The sequence below is a fragment of the Oncorhynchus tshawytscha genome, linkage group LG13 (genome assembly GCF_018296145.1).
Source record: "Oncorhynchus tshawytscha isolate Ot180627B linkage group LG13, Otsh_v2.0, whole genome shotgun sequence".
Lineage (NCBI taxonomy): Eukaryota > Metazoa > Chordata > Actinopteri > Salmoniformes > Salmonidae > Oncorhynchus > Oncorhynchus tshawytscha.
Window position 1 is genome coordinate 1,193,619 of NC_056441.1, and position 20,718 is coordinate 1,214,336.

The following is a 20,718-nucleotide window of genomic DNA, read 5'->3' on the forward strand; positions in this document are numbered from 1 at the left end:
CCTTTTAATAGGAAAACGGATTTATCAGTACACAAAACAATAGCTTTTTGCCCCTCACAGCATTTCACAGCATTTTACAGCATTTCACAGGGAATGAGTCTTGAATGAATGAATGAAAACAAAAAAAGTAAAAGAAAGATAATCAGAAACATCCCACATAGTGAAACATAAGGACACAGTTGTAACAGGCTAGCTGGTTAAAACTAGACCCAGATCACACCACATACTCCACTGAAGCCCTCTGTATACTGTATGTGTTAGGGGAGAGGGGCCATGATTGTCTCCTCTTGGAACTGATGTAGGCTATATCCTGTCTCCTCTTGGAGCTGATTTAGGCTATTTCCTGTTTCCTCTTGGAGCTGATGTAGGCCATATCCTGTTACCTCTTGGAGCTGATGTAGGCTATATCCTGTTTCCTCTTGGAGCTGATGTAGGCTATATCCTGTTTCCTCTTGGAGCTGATGTAGGCTATATCCTGTTTCCTCTTGGAGCTGATGTAGGCTATATCCTGTTTCCTCTTGGAGCTGATGTAGGCTATATCCTGTTTCCTCTTGGAGCTGATGTAGGCTATATCCTGTTTCCTCTTGGAACTGATGTAGGCTATATCCTGTTTCCTCTTGGAGCTGATGTAGGCTATATCCTGTTTCCTCTTGGAGCTGATGTAGGCTATATCCTGTTTCCTCTTGGAGCTGATGTAGGCTATATCCTGTTTCATGTCTCATGAATCTCGACTTCAGATCTTAAGTCCTGTAAAATCACCCCTTATTTGACGATATGAAACCTTCCAAAGATATTCCCACTAAAATGATAATAAGATCATGAAGGTATTTTTCAAAATGATTTTTCGGAGGAGATGTGGTATATATTTATGTGTCCTATCCTTTCAGAAGAGTAATCCACCTTTCAGAGATAGAATACTTTGAGATTATGAACACAGAGGTACAGTATAGACTATATACAATATCTCTCTTGTTTAAACTGTGGTATTGTATAGATGAACTCTGATCTTCATACTGCATGGAGAGAACATGTGTCCGATCAGGTCATCATTATAAATAAGAATTTATTTTTAACTGACGTGCCTGGTTAAATAAAAAAAATAAACATCAATAATTCAATAATATAAACATTCTGATACATAATATACAGTACCAGTCAAAAGTGTGGTCACATGTACTTTATTTGTACTATTTTCTACTTTGCAGAATAAAATAAACTATGAAATAACACATATGGAATCATGTAGTAACCAAAACAGTGTTAAACAAATCAAAATATACTTTAGATTTTATATTCTTCAAAGTAGCCACCCTTTGCCTTGATGACAGCTTTGCACACTCTTGGGATTCTCTCAACCATCTTCACCTGGAATTCTTTTCCAACAGTCTTGAAGTAGTTTCCACATATGCTGAGCACTTGTTGGCTACTTTTCCTTCACTTTGCGGTCCAACTCATCCCAAACCATCTCAATTGTGTTGAGGTCGGGTGATTGTGGAGGCCAGGTTATCTGATGCAGCACTCCATCACTAAAATAGCCCTTACACAGCCTGGAGGTGTGTTGGGTCACTGTCCTGTTTGTCCCACTAAGTGCAAACCAGGTAGGATGGTGTATCGCTGCAGAATGCTGTTGTAGCCATGCTGGTTAAGTGTTCCTTGAATTCTAAATAAATCACAGACAGTGTCACCAGCAAAGCACCCCCACACAATCACACCTCCTCCTCCATGCTTCATGGTGGGAACCATAAAGGCAGAGATCATCCCTTCACCTGCATCTCGCAAAGACATGGCGGTTAGAACCAAAAATCTCAAATTTGGACTCATCAGACCAATGGACAGATCATCATAGTCCCCTATAGGACACAACCACACCATGTCATTCCCCTATAGGACACAACCACACCATGCCATTCCCCTATAGGACACAACCACACCATGTCATAGTCCCCTATAGGACAAAACCACACTGTGTCATAGTCCCCTATAGGACACAACCACAACATGTCATTCCCCTATAGGACACAACCACACCATGTCATTCCCCTATAGGACACAACCACACCATGTCATAGTCCCCTATAGGACAAAACCACACCATGTCATAGTCCCCTATAGGACACAACCACACCATGTCATTCCCCTATAGGACACAACCACACCATGTCATTCCCCTATAGGACACAACCACACCATGTCATAGTCCCCTATAGGACACAACCACACCATGTCATTCCCCTATAGGACACAACCACACCATGTCATAGTCCCCTATAGGACACAACCACACCATGTCATAGTCTCCTATAGGACACAACCACACCATGTCATAGTCCCCTATAGGACACAACCACAGAATGTCATTCCCCTATAGGACACAACCACACCATGTCATAGTCCCCTATAGGACACAACCACACCATGTCATTCTCCTAAAGGACACAACCACACCATGTCATTCTCCTATAGGACACAACCACACCATGTCATTCTCCTATAGGACACAACCACACCATGTCATTCTCCTATAGGACACAACCACACCATATCATAGTCCCCTATAGGACACAACCACACCATGTCATTCCCCTATAGGACACAACCACACCATGTCATAGTCCTCTATAGGACACAAGCACACCATGTCATTCCCCTATAGGACACAACCACACCATGTCATTCCCCTATAGGACACAACCACACCATGTCATAGTCCCCTATAGGACACAACCACACCATGTCATAGTCCCCTATAGGACACAACCACACCATGTCATTCCCCTATAGGACACAACCACACCATGTCATTCCCCTATAGGACACAACCACACCATGTCATAGTCCCCTATAGGACACAACCACACCATGTCATAGTCCCCTATAGGACACAACCACACCATGTCATAGTCCCCTATAGGACACAACCACACCATGTCATAGTCCCCTATAGGACACAACCACACCATGTCATTCCCCTATAGGACACAACCACACCATGTCATAGTCCCTATAGGACACAACCACACCATGTCATTCTCCTAAAGGACACAACCACACCATGTCATTCTCCTATAGGACACAACCACACCATGTCATTCTCCTATAGGACACAACCACACCATGTCATTCTCCTATAGGACACAACCACACCATATCATAGTCCCCTATAGGACACAACCACACCATGTCATTCCCCTATAGGACACAACCACACCATGTCATAGTCCTCTATAGGACACAAGCACACCATGTCATTCCCCTATAGGACACAACCACACCATGTCATAATCCCATATAGGACACAACCACACCATGTCATAGTCCCCTATAGGACACAACCACACCATGTCATTCCCCTATAGGACACAACCACACCATGTCATAGTCCCTATAGGACACAAGCACACCATGTCATTCCCCTATAGGACACAACCACACCATGTCATTCCCCTATAGGACACAACCACACCATGTCATAGTCCTCTATAGGACACAAGCACACCATGTCATTCCCCTATAGGACACAACCACACCATGTCATAGTCCCATATAGGACACAACCACACCATGTCATAGTCCCTATAGGACACAACCACACCATGTCATGGTCCCCTATAGGACACAACCACACCATGTCATTCCCCTATAGGACACAACCACACCATGTCATTCCCCTATAGGACACAACCACACCATGTCATAGTCTCCTATAGGACACAACCACACCATGTCATAGTCCCTATAGGACACAACCACACCATGTCATTCCCTATAGGACACAACCACACCATGTCATAGTCCCCTATAGGACACAACCACACCATGTCATTCTCCTAAAGGACACAACCACACCATGTCATTCTCCTATAGGACACAACCACACCATGTCATTGTCCTATAGGACACAACCACACCATGTCATTCTCCTATAGGACACAACCACACCATGTCATTCTCCTATAGGACACAACCACACCATGTCATTCTCCTATAGGACACAACCACACAATGTCATTCTCCTATAGGACACAACCACACCATGTCATTCCCCTATAGGACACAACCACACCATGTCATAGTCCTCTATAGGACACAAGCACACCATGTCATTCCCTTATAGGACACAACCACACCATGTCATAGTCCCATATAGGACACAACCCACACCATGTCATAGTCCCCTATAGGACACAACCACACCATGTCATAGTCCTCTGCAGGACACAACCACACCATGTCATTCCCCTATAGGACACAACCACACCATGTCATTCCCCTATAGGACACAATCACACCATGTCATAGTCCCCTATAGGACACAACCACACCATGTCATAGTCCCCTATAGGACACAACCACACCATGTCATTCCCCAAAAGGACACAACCACACCATGTCATTCCCCTATAGGACACAACCACACCATGTCATAGTCCTCTATAGGACACAAGCACACCATGTCATTCCCCTATAGGACACAACCACACCATGTCATAGTCCCATATAGGACACAACCACACCATGTCATAGTCCCCTATAGGACACAACCACACCATGTCATAGTCCTCTGCAGGACACAACCACACCATGTCATTCCCCTATAGGACACAACCACACCATGTCATTCCCCTATAGGACACAATCACACCATGTCATAGTCCCCTATAGGACACAACCACACCATGTCATAGTCCCCTATAGGACACAACCACACCATGTCATTCCCCTATAGGACACAACCACACCATGTCATTCCCCTATAGGACACAACCACACCATGTCATAGTCCCCTATAGGACACAACCACACCATGTCATTCTCCAATAGGACACAACCACACCATGTCATAGTCCCCTATAGGACGCAACTACACCATGTCATTCCCCTATAGGACACAACCACACCATGTCATAGTCCCCTATAGGACACAACCACACCATGTCATTCTCCTAAAGGACACAACCACACCATGTCATTCTCCTATAGGACACAACCACACCATGTCATTCTCCTATAGGACACAACCACACCATGTCATAGTCCCCTATAGGACACAACCACACAATGTCATAGTCCCCTATAGGACACAACCACACCATGTCATTCTCCTATAGGACACAACCACACCATGTCATTCCCCTACAGGACACAACCACACCATGTCATTCCCCATAGCACACAACCACACCATGCCATTCCCCTATAGGACACAGCCACACCATGTCATAGTCCCCTATAGGACACAACCACACCATGTCATAGTCCCTATAGGACACAACCACACCATGTCATTCCCCTATAGGACACAACCACACCATGTCATTCCCCTATAGGACACAATCACACCATGTCATTCCCCTATAGGACACAACCACACCATGTCATAGTCCCCTATAGGACACAACCACACCATGTCATAGTCCTCTGCAGGACACAACCACACCATGTCATAGTCCCCTATAGGACACAACCACACCATGTCATTCTCATATAGGACACAACCACACCATGTCATTCCCCTATAGGACACAACCACACCATGTCATTATCCTATAGGACACAACCACACCATGTCATTCTCCTATAGGACACAACCACACCATGTCATTCCCCTATAGGACACAACCACACCATGTCATTCCCCTATAGGACATAACCACACCATGTCATAGTCCCCTATAGGACACAACCACACCAGGTCATTCCCCTATAGGACACAACCACACCATGTCACTCCCCTAAAGGACACAACCACACCATGTCATTCCCCTATAGGACATAACCACACCATGTCATAGTCCCCTATAGTACACAACCACACCATGTCATTCCCCTATAGGACACAACCACACAATGTCATAGTCCCCTATAGGACACAACCACACCATGTCATAGTCCCCTATAGGACACAACCACACCATGTCATTCCCCTATAGGACACAACCACACCATGTCATTCCCCTATAGGACACAACCACACCATGTCATTCCCCTATAGGACACAACCACACCATGTCATAGTCCTCTATAGGACACAACCACACCATGTCATTCCCCTATAGGACACAACCACACCATGTCATAGTCCCCTATAGCACACAACCACACCATGTCATAGTCCCCTATAGGACACAACCACACCATGTCATTCCCCTATAGGACACAACCACACCATGTCATTCCCCTATAGGACACAACCACACCATATCATTCCCCTATAGGACACAACCACACCATGTCATTCCCCTATAGGACACAACCACACCATGTCATTCCTCTATAGGACACAACCACACCATGTCATTCCCCTATAGGACACAACCACACCATGTCATAGTCCCCTATAGGACACAACCACACCATGTCATAGTCCCCTATAGGACACAACCACACCATGTCATTCCCTATAGGACACAACCACACCATGTCATTCCCCTATAGGACACAACCACACCATGTCATAGTCCCCTATAGGACACAACCACACCATGTCATAGTCCTCTATAGGACACAACCACACCATGTCATTCCCCTATAGGACACAACCACACCATGTCATAGTCCCCTATAGGACACAATCACACCATGTCATTCCCCTATAGGACACAACCACACCATGTCATTCTCCTATAGGACACAACCACACCATGTCATTCTCCTATAGGACACAACCACACCATGTCATTATCCTACAGGACACAACCACACCATGTCATTCTCCTATAGGACACAACCACACCATGTCATCTCCCCTATAGGACACAACCACTCCATGTCATTCCCCTATAGGACACAACCACACCATGTCATAGTCCCCTATAGGACACAACCACACCATGTCATTCCCCTATAGGACACAACCACACCATGTCAGTCTCCTATAGGACACAACCACACCATGTCATTCTCCTATAGGACACAACCACACCATGTCATTATCCTATAGGACACAACCACACCATGTCATTCTCCTATAGGACACAACCACACCATGTCACTCTCCTATAGGACACAGCCACACCATGTCATTCCCCTATAGGACACAACCACACCATGTCATTCCCCTATAGGACACAACCACACCATATCATAGTCCCCTATAGGACACAACCACACCATGTCATAGTCCCCTATAGGACACAACCACACCATGTCATAGTCCTCTATAGGACACAACCACACCATGTCATTCCCCTATAGGACACAACCACACCATGTCATATCCCCTATAGGACACAACCACACCATGTCATAGTCCCCTGTAGGACACAACCACACCATGTCATAGTCCTCTGCAGGACACAACCACACCATGTCATAGTCCCCTATAGGACACAACCACACCATGTCATTCCCCTATAGGACACAACCACACCATGTCATTCTCCTATAGGACACAACCACACCATGTCATTCCCCTATAGGACACAACCACACCATGTCATTCCCCTATAGGACATAACCACACCATGTCATAGTCCCCTATAGGACACAACCACACCAGGTCATTCCCCTATAGGACACAACCACACCATATCATAGTCCCCTATAGGACACAACCACACCACGTCATAGTCCCCTATAGGACACAACCACACCATGTCATTCCCCTATAGGACACAACCACACCATGTCATTCTCCTATAGGACACAACCACACCATGTCATTCCCCTATAGGACACAACCACACCATGTCATAGTCCCCTATAGGACACAACCACACCATGTCATAGTCCCCTATAGGACACAACCACACCATGTCATTCTCCTACAGGACACAACCACACCATGTCATTCTCCTATAGGACACAACCACACCATGTCATTCTCCTATAGGACACAACCACACCATATCATAGTCCCCTATAGGACACAACCACACCATGTCATTCCCCTATAGGACACAACCACACCATGTCATTCTCCTATAGGACACAACCACACCATGTCATAGTCCCCTATAGGACACAACCACACCATGTCATAGTCCTCTGCAGGACACAACCACACCATGTCATTCCCCTATAGGACACAACCACACCATGTCATTCCCTATAGGACACAACCACACCATGTCATTCCCCTATAGGACACAACCACACCATGTCATTCCCCTATAGGACACAACCACACCATATCATAGTCCCTTATAGGACACAACCACACCATGTCATAGTCCCCTATAGGACACAACCACACCATGTCATAGTCCCTATAGGACACAACCACACCATGTCATAGTCCTCTATAGGACACAACCACACCATGTCATTCCCTATAGGACACAACCACACCATGTCATAGTCCCCTATAGGACACAACCACACCATGTCATAGTCCCCTATAGGACACAACCACACCATGTCATAGTCCCCTATAGGACACAACCACACCATGTCATATTCCTCTGCAGGACACAACCACACCATGTCATTCCCCTATAGGACACAACCACACCATGTCATTCCCTATAGGACACAACCACACCATGTCATTCCCCTATAGGACACAACCACACCATGTCATTCCCCTATAGGACACAACCACACCATATCATAGTCCCTTATAGGACACAACAACACCATGTCATAGTCCCCTATAGGACACAACCACACCATGTCATAGTCCCCTATAGGACACAACCACACCATGTAATAGTCCTCTATAGGACACAACCACACCATGTCATTCCCCTATAGGACACAACCACACCATGTCATAGTCCCCTATAGGACACAACCACACCATGTCATAGTCCCCTATAGGACACAACCACACCATGTCATAGTCCTCTGCAGGACACAACCACACCATGTCATAGTCCCCTATAGGACACAACCACACCATGTCATTCCCCTATAGGACAGAACCACACCATGTCATTCTCCTATAGGACACAACCACACCATGTCATTACCCTATAGGACACAACCACACCATGTCATTCCCTATAGGACATAACCACACCATGTCAAAGTCCCCTACAGGACACAACCACACCAGGTCATTCCCCTATAGGACACAACCACACCATGTCATTCTCCTATAGGACACAATCACACCATGTCATTCCCCTATAGGACACAACCACACCATGTCATTCCCTATAGGACACAATCACACCATGTCATTCCCCTATAGGACACAACCACACCATGTCATTCCCCTATAGGACACAACCACACCATGTCATAGTCCCCTATAGGACACAACCACACCATGTCATTCCCCTATAGGACACAACCACACCATGTCAGTAGTCCCTATAGGACACAACCACACCATGTCATAGTCCCCTATAGGACACAACCACACCATGTCATAGTCCCCTATAGGACACAACCACACCATGTCATAGTCCCCTATAGGACAAATCCACACCATGTCATAGTCCCCTATAGGACACAACCACACCATGTCATTCCCCTATAGGACACAACCACACCATGTCATTCTCCTATAGGACACAACCACACCATGTCATAGTCCCCTATAGGACACAACCACACCATGTCATTCCCCTATAGGACACAACCACACCAGGTCATTCCCCTATAGGACACAACCACACCATATCATAGTCCCCTATAGGACACAACCACACCACGTCATAGTCCCTATAGGACACAACCACACCATGTCATTCCCCTATAGGACACAACCACACCATATCATAGTCCCCTATAGGACACAACCACACCACGTCATTCCCTATAGGACACAACCACACCATGTCATTCTCCTATAGGACACAACCACACCATGTCATTCTCCTATAGGACACAACCACACCATATCATAGTCCCCTATAGGACACAACCACACCATGTCATTCCCCTATAGGACACAACCACACCATGTCATAGTCCCCTATAGGACACAACCACACCATGTCATTCTCCTATAGGACACAACCACACCATGTCATTCTCCTATAGGACACAACCACACCATGTCATAGTCCCCTATAGGACACAACCACACCATGTCATTCCCCTATAGGACACAACCACACCATGTCAGAGTCCCCTATAGGACACAACCACACCATGTCATAGTCCCCTATAGGACACAACCACACCATGTCATAGTCCCCTATAGGACACGACCACACCATGTCATAGTCCCCTATAGGACACAACCACACCATGTCATAGTCCTCTGCAGGACACAACCACACCATGTCATAGTCCCCTATAGGACACAACCACACCATGTCATTCCCCTATAGGACACAACCACACCATGTCATTACCCTATAGGACACAACCACACCATGTCATTCCCCTATAGGACATAACCACACCATGTCAAAGTCCCCTATAGGACACAACCACACCAGGTCATTCCCTATAGGACACAACCACACCATGTCATTCTCCTATAGGACACAACCACACCATGTCATTCCCCTATAGGACACAACCACACCATGTCATAGTCCCCTATAGGACACAACCACACCATGTCATAGTCCTCTATAGGACACAACCACACCATGTCATTCCCCTATAGGACACAACCACACCATGTCATAGTCCCCTATAGGACACAACCACACCATGTCATTCCCCTATAGGACACAACCACACCATGTCATTCTCCTATAGGACACAACCACACCATGTCATTCTCCTATAGGACACAACCACACCATGTCATTATCCTACAGGACACAACCACACCATGTCATTCTCCTATAGGACACAACCACACCATGTCACTCTCCTATAGGACACAACCACTCCATGTCATTCCCCTATAGGACACAACCACACCATGTCATAGTCCCCTATAGGACACAACCACACCATGTCATTCCCCTATAGGACACAACCACACCATGTCAGTCTCCTATAGGACACAACCACACCATGTCATTCTCCTATAGGACACAACCACACCATGTCATTATCCTATAGGACACAACCACACCATGTCATTCTCCTATAGGACACAACCACACCATGTCACTCTCCTATAGGACACAGCCACACCATGTCATTCCCCTATAGGACACAACCACACCATGTCATTCCCCTATAGGACACAACCACACCATATCATAGTCCCCTATAGGACACAACCACACCATGTCATAGTCCCCTATAGGACACAACCACACCATGTCATAGTCCTCTATAGGACACAACCACACCATGTCATTCCCCTATAGGACACAACCACACCATGTCATATTCCCCTATAGGACACAACCACACCATGTCATAGTCCCCTGTAGGACACAACCACACCATGTCATAGTCCTCTGCAGGACACAACCACACCATGTCATAGTCCCCTATAGGACACAACCACACCATGTCATTCCCCTATAGGACACAACCACACCATGTCATTCTCCTATAGGACACAACCACACCATGTCATTCCCTATAGGACACAACCACACCATGTCATTCCCCTATAGGACATAACCACACCATGTCATAGTCCCCTATAGGACACAACCACACCAGGTCATTCCCCTATAGGACACAACCACACCATATCATAGTCCCCTATAGGACACAACCACACCATGTCATAGTCCCCTATAGGACACAACCACCATGTCATTCCCCTATAGGACACAACCACACCATGTCATTCTCCTATAGGACACAACCACACCATGTCATTCCCCTATAGGACACAACCACACCATGTCATAGTCCCCTATAGGACACAACCACACCATGTCATAGTCCCCTATAGGACACAACCACACCATGTCATTCTCCTACAGGACACAACCACACCATGTCATTCTCCTATAGGACACAACCACACCATGTCATTCTCCTATAGGACACAACCACACCATATCATAGTCCCCTATAGGACACAACCACACCATGTCATTCCCCTATAGGACAGAACCACACCATGTCATTCCCCTATAGGACACAACCACACCATATCATAGTCCCCTATAGGACACAACCACACCATGTCATTCCCCTATAGGACACAACCACACCATGTCATTCTCCTATAGGACACAACCACACCATGTCATTCTCCTATAGGACACAACCACACCATGTCATAGTCCCCTATAGGACACAACCACACCATGTCATAGTCCTCTGCAGGACACAACCACACCATGTCATTCCCCTATAGGACACAACCACACCATGTCATTCCCCTATAGGACACAACCACACCATGTCAAAGTCCCCTACAGGACACAACCACACCAGGTCATTCCCCTATAGGACACAACCACACCATGTCATTCTCCTATAGGACACAATCACACCATGTCATTCCCCTATAGGACACAACCACACCATGTCATTCCCCTATAGGACACAATCACACCATGTCATTCCCCTATAGGACACAACCACACCATGTCATTCCCCTATAGGACACAACCACACCATGTCATAGTCCCCTATAGGACACAACCACACCATGTCATTCCCCTATAGGACACAACCACACCATGTCATAGTCCCCTATAGGACACAACCACACCATGTCATAGTCCCCTATAGGACAAATCCACACCATGTCATAGTCCCCTATAGGACACAACCACACCATGTCATTCCCTATAGGACACAACCACACCATGTCATTCTCTATAGGACACAACCACACCATGTCATAGTCCCCTATAGGACACAACCACACCATGTCATTCCCCTATAGGACACAACCACACCAGGTCATTCCCCTATAGGACACAACCACACCATATCATAGTCCCCTATAGGACACAACCACACCATGTCATAGTCCCCTATAGGACACAACCACACCATGTCATTCCCCTATAGGTCACCATATCATAGTCCCCTATAGGACACAACCACACCATGTCATTCCCCTATAGGACACAACCACACCATGTCATTCTCCTATAGGACACAACCACACCATGTCATTCTCCTATAGGACACAACCACACCATATCATAGTCCCCTATAGGACACAACCACACCATGTCATTCCCTATAGGACACAACCACACCATGTCATAGTCCCTATAGGACACAACCACACCATGTCATTCTCCTATAGGACACAACCACACCATGTCATTCTCCTATAGGACACAACCACACCATGTCATAGTCCCCTATAGGACACAACCACACCATGTCATTCCCCTATAGGACACAACCACACCATGTCAGTCCCCTATAGGACACAACCACACCATGTCATAGTCCCCTATAGGACACAACCACACCATGTCATAGTCCCCTATAGGACACAACCACACCATGTCATAGTCCCCTATAGGACACAACCACACCATGTCATAGTCCTCTGCAGGACACAACCACACCATGTCATAGTCCCTATAGGACACAACCACACCATGTCATTCCCCTATAGGACACAACCACACCATGTCATTCCCCTATAGGACACAACCACACCATGTCATTCCCCTATAGGACACAACCACACCATGTCAAAGTCCCCTATAGGACACAACCACACCATGTCATTCCCCTATAGGACACAACCACACCATGTCATTCTCCTATAGGACACAATCACACCATGTCATTCCCCTATAGGACACAACCACACCATGTCATTCCCCTATAGGACACAACCACACCATGTCATAGTCCCCTATAGGACACAACCACACCATGTCATTCCCCTATAGGACACAACCACACCATGTCATAGTCTCCCTATAGGACACAACCACACCATGTCATAGTCCCCTATAGGACACAACCACACCATGTCATTCCCCTATAGGACACAACCACACCATGTCATTCCCCTATAGGACACAACCACACCATGTCATTCCCTATAGGACACAACCACACCATGTCATTCCCCTATAGGACACAACCACACCATGTCATAGTCCCCTATAGGACACAACCACACCATGTCATTCCCCTATAGGACACAACCACACCATGTCATAGTCCCTATAGGACACAACCACACCATGTCATAGTCCCCTATAGGACACAACCACACCATGTCATAGTCCCCTATAGGACACAACCACACCATGTCATAGTCCCCTATAGGACAAATCCACACCATGTCATAGTCCCCTATAGGACACAACCACACCATGTCATTCCCCTATAGGACACAACCACACCATGTCATTCTCCTATAGGACACAACCACACCATGTCATAGTCCCCTATAGGACACAACCACACCATGTCATTCCCCTATAGGACACAACCACACCAGGTCATTCCCTATAGGACACAACCACACCATATCATAGTCCCCTATAGGACACAACCACACCACGTCATAGTCCCCTATAGGACACAACCACACCATGTCATTCCCTATAGGACACAACCACACCATGTCATAGTCCCTATAGGACACAACCACACCATGTCATTCCCCTATAGGACACAACCACACCATGTCATTCTCCTATAGGACACAACCACACCATGTCATTCCCTATAGGACACAACCACACCATGTCATAGTCCCCTATAGGACACAACCACACCATGTCATTCCCTATAGGACACAACCACACCATGTCATAGTCCCCTATAGGACACAACCACACCATGTCATTCCCCTATAGGACACAACCACACCATGTCAGAGTCCCTATAGGACACAACCACACCATGTCATAGTCCCCTATAGGACACAACCACACCATGTCATAGTCCTCTATAGGACACAACCACACCATGTCATTCCCCTATAGGACACAACCACACCATGTCATAGTCCCCTATAGGACACAACCACACCATGTCATTCCCCTATAGGACACAACCACACCATGTCAGAGTCCCCTATAGGACACAACCACACCATGTCATAGTCCCCTATAGGACACAACCACACCATGTCATAGTCCCCTATAGGACACAACCACACCATGTCATAGTCCCCTATAGGACACAACCACACCATGTCATAGTCCTCTATAGGACACAACCACACCATGTCATAGTCCCCTATAGGACACAACCACACCATGTCATTCCCCTATAGGACACAACCACACCATGTCATTACCCTATAGGACACAACCACACCATGTCATTCCCCTATAGGACATAACCACACCATGTCAAAGTCCCCAGGACACAACCACACCAGGTCATTCCCTATAGGACACAACCACACCATGTCATTCTCCTATAGGACACAATCACACCATGTCATTCCCCTATAGGACACAACCACACCATGTCATTCCCCTATAGGACACAATCACACCATGTCATTCCCCTATAGGACACAACCACACCATGTCATTCCCCTATAGGACACAACCACACCATGTCATAGTCCCCTATAGGACACAACCACACCATGTCATTCCCCTATAGGACACAACCACACCATGTCATAGTCTCCTATAGGACACAACCACACCATGTCATAGTCCCCTATAGGACACAACCACACCATGTCATAGTCCCCTATAGGACACAACCACACCATGTCATAGTCCCCTATAGGACAAATCCACCATGTCATAGTCCCCTATAGGACACAACCACACCATGTCATTCCCCTATAGGACACAACCACACCATGTCATTCTCCTATAGGACACAACCACACCATGTCATAGTCCCCTATAGGACACAACCACACCATGTCATTCCCCTATAGGACACAACCACACCAGGTCATTCCCCTATAGGACACAACCACACCATATCATAGTCCCCTATAGGACACAACCACACCACGTCATAGTCCCCTATAGGACACAACCACACCATGTCATTCCCCTATAGGACACAACCACACCATATCATAGTCCCCTATAGGACACAACCACACCATGTCATTCCCCTATAGGACACAACCACACCATGTCATTCTCCTATAGGACACAACCACACCATGTCATTCTCCTATAGGACACAACCACACCATATCATAGTCCCCTATAGGACACAACCACACCATGTCATTCTCCTATAGGACACAACCACACCATGTCATAGTCCCCTATAGGACACAACCACACCATGTCATTCCCCTATAGGACACAACCACACCATGTCAGAGTCCCCTATAGGACACAACCACACCATGTCATAGTCCCCTATAGGACACAACCACACCATGTCATAGTCCTCTATAGGACACAAGCACACCATGTCATTCCCCTATAGGACACAACCACACCATGTCATAGTCCCCTATAGGACACAACCACACCATGTCATAGTCCCCTATAGGACACAACCACACCATGTCATTCCCCTATAGGACACAACCACACCATGTCATAGTCCCTATAGGACACAACCACACCATGTCATAGTCCCCTATAGGACACAACCACACCATGTCATAGTCCCCTATAGGACACAACCACACCATGTCATAGTCCCCTATAGGACAAACCACACCATGTCATAGTCCCCTATAGGACACAACCACACCATGTCATTCCCCTATAGGACACAACCACACCATGTCATTCTCCCTATAGGACACAACCACACCATGTCATAGTCCCCTATAGGACACAACCACACCATGTCATTCCCCTATAGGACACAACCACACCAGGTCATTCCCTATAGGACACAACCACACCATGTCATAGGTCCATGTCATTCCCCTATAGGACACAACCACACCATGTCATAGTCCCCTATAGGACACAACCACACCATGTCATTCCCCTATAGGACACAACCACACCATGTCAGTCTCCTATAGGACACAACCACACCATGTCATTCTCCTATAGGACACAACCACACCATGTCATTATCCTATAGGACACAACCACACCATGTCATTCTCCTATAGGACACAACCACACCATGTCACTCTCCTATAGGACACAGCCACACCATGTCATTCCCCTATAGGACACAACCACACCATGTCATTCCCCTATAGGACACAACCACACCATGTCATAGTCCCCTATAGGACACAACCACACCATGTCATAGTCCCCTATAGGACACAACCACACCATGTCATAGTCCTCTATAGGACACAACCACACCATGTCATTCCCCTATAGGACACAACCACACCATGTCATATTCCCCTATAGGACACAACCACACCATGTCATAGTCCCCTATAGGACACAACCACACCATGTCATAGTCCTCTGCAGGACACAACCACACCATGTCATAGTCCCCTATAGGACACAACCACACCATGTCATTCCCCTATAGGACACAACCACACCATGTCATTCTCCCTATAGGACACAACCACACCATGTCATTCCCTATAGGACACAACCACACCATGTCATTCCCTATAGGACATAACCACACCATGTCATAGTCCCCTATAGGACACAACCACACCATGTCATTCCCCTATAGGACACAACCACACCATGTCATAGTCCCCTATAGGACACAACCACACCATGTCATAGTCCCCTATAGGACACAACCACACCATGTCATTCCCCTATAGGACACAACCACACCATGTCATTCTCCTATAGGACACAACCACACCATGTCATTCCCCTATAGGACACAACCACACCATGTCATAGTCCCCTATAGGACACAACCACACCATGTCATAGTCCCCTATAGGACACAACCACACCATGTCATTCTCCTACAGGACACAACCACACCATGTCATTCTCCTATAGGACACAACCACACCATGTCATTCTCCTATAGGACACAACCACACCATGTCATAGTCCCCTATAGGACACAACCACACCATGTCATTCCCCTATAGGACACAACCACACCATGTCATAGGACACAACCACACCATATCATAGTCCCCTATAGGACACAACCACACCATGTCATTCCCCTATAGGACACAACCACACCATGTCATTCTCCTATAGGACACAACCACACCATGTCATTCTCCTATAGGACACAACCACACCATGTCATAGTCCCCTATAGGACACAACCACACCATGTCATAGTCCCTGCAGGACACAACCACACCATGTCATTCCCCTATAGGACACAACCACACCATGTCATTCCCCTATAGGACACAACCACACCATGTCAAAGTCCCCTATAGGACACAACCACACCATGTCATTCCCCTATAGGACACAACCACACCATGTCATTCTCCTATAGGACACAATCACACCATGTCATTCCCCTATAGGACACAACCACACCATGTCATTCCCCTATAGGACACAATCACACCATGTCATTCCCTATAGGACACAACCACACCATGTCATTCCCCTATAGGACACAACCACACCATGTCATAGTCCCCTATAGGACACAACCACACCATGTCATTCCCCTATAGGACACAACCACACCATGTCATAGTCCCCTATAGGACACAACCACACCATGTCATAGTCCCCTATAGGACAAATCCACACCATGTCATAGTCCCCTATAGGACACAACCACACCATGTCATTCCCCTATAGGACACAACCACACCATGTCATTCTCCTATAGGACACAACCACACCATGTCATAGTCCCCTATAGGACACAACCACACCATGTCATTCCCCTATAGGACACAACCACACCAGGTCATTCCCTATAGGACACAACCACACCATATCATAGTCCCCTATAGGACACAACCACACCACGTCATAGTCCCCTATAGGACACAACCACACCATGTCATTCCCCTATAGGACACAACCACACCATATCATAGTCCCCTATAGGACACAACCACACCATGTCATTCCCCTATAGGACACAACCACACCATGTCATTCCCTATAGGACACAACCACACCATGTCATTCTCCTATAGGACACAACCACACCATATCATAGTCCCCTATAGGACACAACCACACCATGTCATTCCCCTATAGGACACAACCACACCATGTCATAGTCCCCTATAGGACACAACCACACCATGTCATTCTCCTATAGGACACAACCACACCATGTCATTTCCCTATAGGACACAACCACACCATGTCATAGTCCCCTATAGGACACAACCACACCATGTCATTCCCTATAGGACACAACCACACCATGTCAGAGTCCCCTATAGGACACAACCACACCATGTCATAGTCCCCTATAGGACACAACCACACCATGTCATAGTCCCCTATAGGACACAACCACACCATGTCATAGTCCCCTATAGGACACAACCACACCATGTCATAGTCCTATAGGACACAACCACACCATGTCATAGTCCCCTATAGGACACAACCACACCATGTCATTCCCCTATAGGACACAACCACACCATGTCAGTCTCCCCTATAGGACACAACCACACCATGTCATTCCCTATAGGACACAACCACACCATGTCATTATCCTATAGGACACAACCACACCATGTCATTCTCCTATAGGACACAACCACACCATGTCACATAGGACACAGCCACACCATGTCATTCCCCTATAGGACACAACCACACCATGTCATTCCCCTATAGGACACAACCACACATGTCATAGTCCCCTATAGGACACAACCACACCATGTCATAGTCCCCTATAGGACACAACCACACCATGTCATAGTCCTCTATAGGACACAACCACACCATGTCATTCCCCTATAGGACACAACCACACCATGTCATATTCCCCTATAGGACACAACCACACCATGTCATAGTCCCCTATAGGACACAACCACACCATGTCAGTCCTCTGCAGGACACAACCACACCATGTCATAGTCCCCTATAGGACACAACCACACCATGTCATTCCCCTATAGGACACAACCACACCATGTCATTCCCTATAGGACACAACCACACCATGTCATTCCCCTATAGGACACAACCACACCATGTCATTCCCCTATAGGACATAACCACACCATGTCATAGTCCCCTATAGGACACAACCACACCAGGTCATTCCCCTATAGGACACAACCACACCATGTCATAGTCCCCTATAGGACACAACCACACCATGTCATAGTCCCCTATAGGACACAACCACACCATGTCATTCCCCTATAGGACACAACCACACCATGTCATTCCCCTATAGGACACAACCACACCATGTCATTCCCCTATAGGACACAACCACACCATGTCATAGTCCCCTATAGGACACAACCACACCATGTCATAGTCCCCTATAGGACACAACCACACCATGTCATTCTCCTACAGGACACAACCACACCATGTCATTCTCCTATAGGACACAACCACACCATGTCATTCTCCTATAGGACACAACCACACCATGTCATAGTCCCCTATAGGACACAACCACACCATGTCATTCCCCTATAGGACAGAACCACACCATGTCATTCCCTATAGGACACAACCACACCATGTCATAGTCCCCTATAGGACACAACCACACCATGTCATTCCCCTATAGGACACAACCACACCATGTCATTCTCCTATAGGACACAACCACACCATGTCATTCTCCTATAGGACACAACCACACCATGTCATAGTCCCCTATAGGACACAACCACACCATGTCATAGTCCTCTGCAGGACACAACCACACCATGTCATTCCCTATAGGACACAACCACACCATGTCATTCCCCTATAGGACACAACCACACCATGTCAGTCCCCTATAGGACACAACCACACCAGGTCATTCCCTATAGGACACAACCACACCATGTCATTCTCCTATAGGACACAACCACACCATGTCATTCCCCATAGGACACAACCACACCATGTCATTCCCCTATAGGACACAATCACACCATGTCATTCCCCTATAGGACACAACCACACCATGTCATTCCCTATAGGA

The 20,718-nt window shown here is 46.9% G+C and overlaps 1 protein-coding gene across 3 annotated transcripts in view; it reads right to left on the reverse strand.

Annotated features, from left to right (window-relative positions):
* The window catches only part of LOC112236116 (protein CBFA2T1-like), a 100,665-nt gene that overhangs the window by 1,299 nt on the left and 78,648 nt on the right, over positions 1–20,718 (reverse strand). The gene's annotated exons all lie outside the window — the stretch shown is intronic.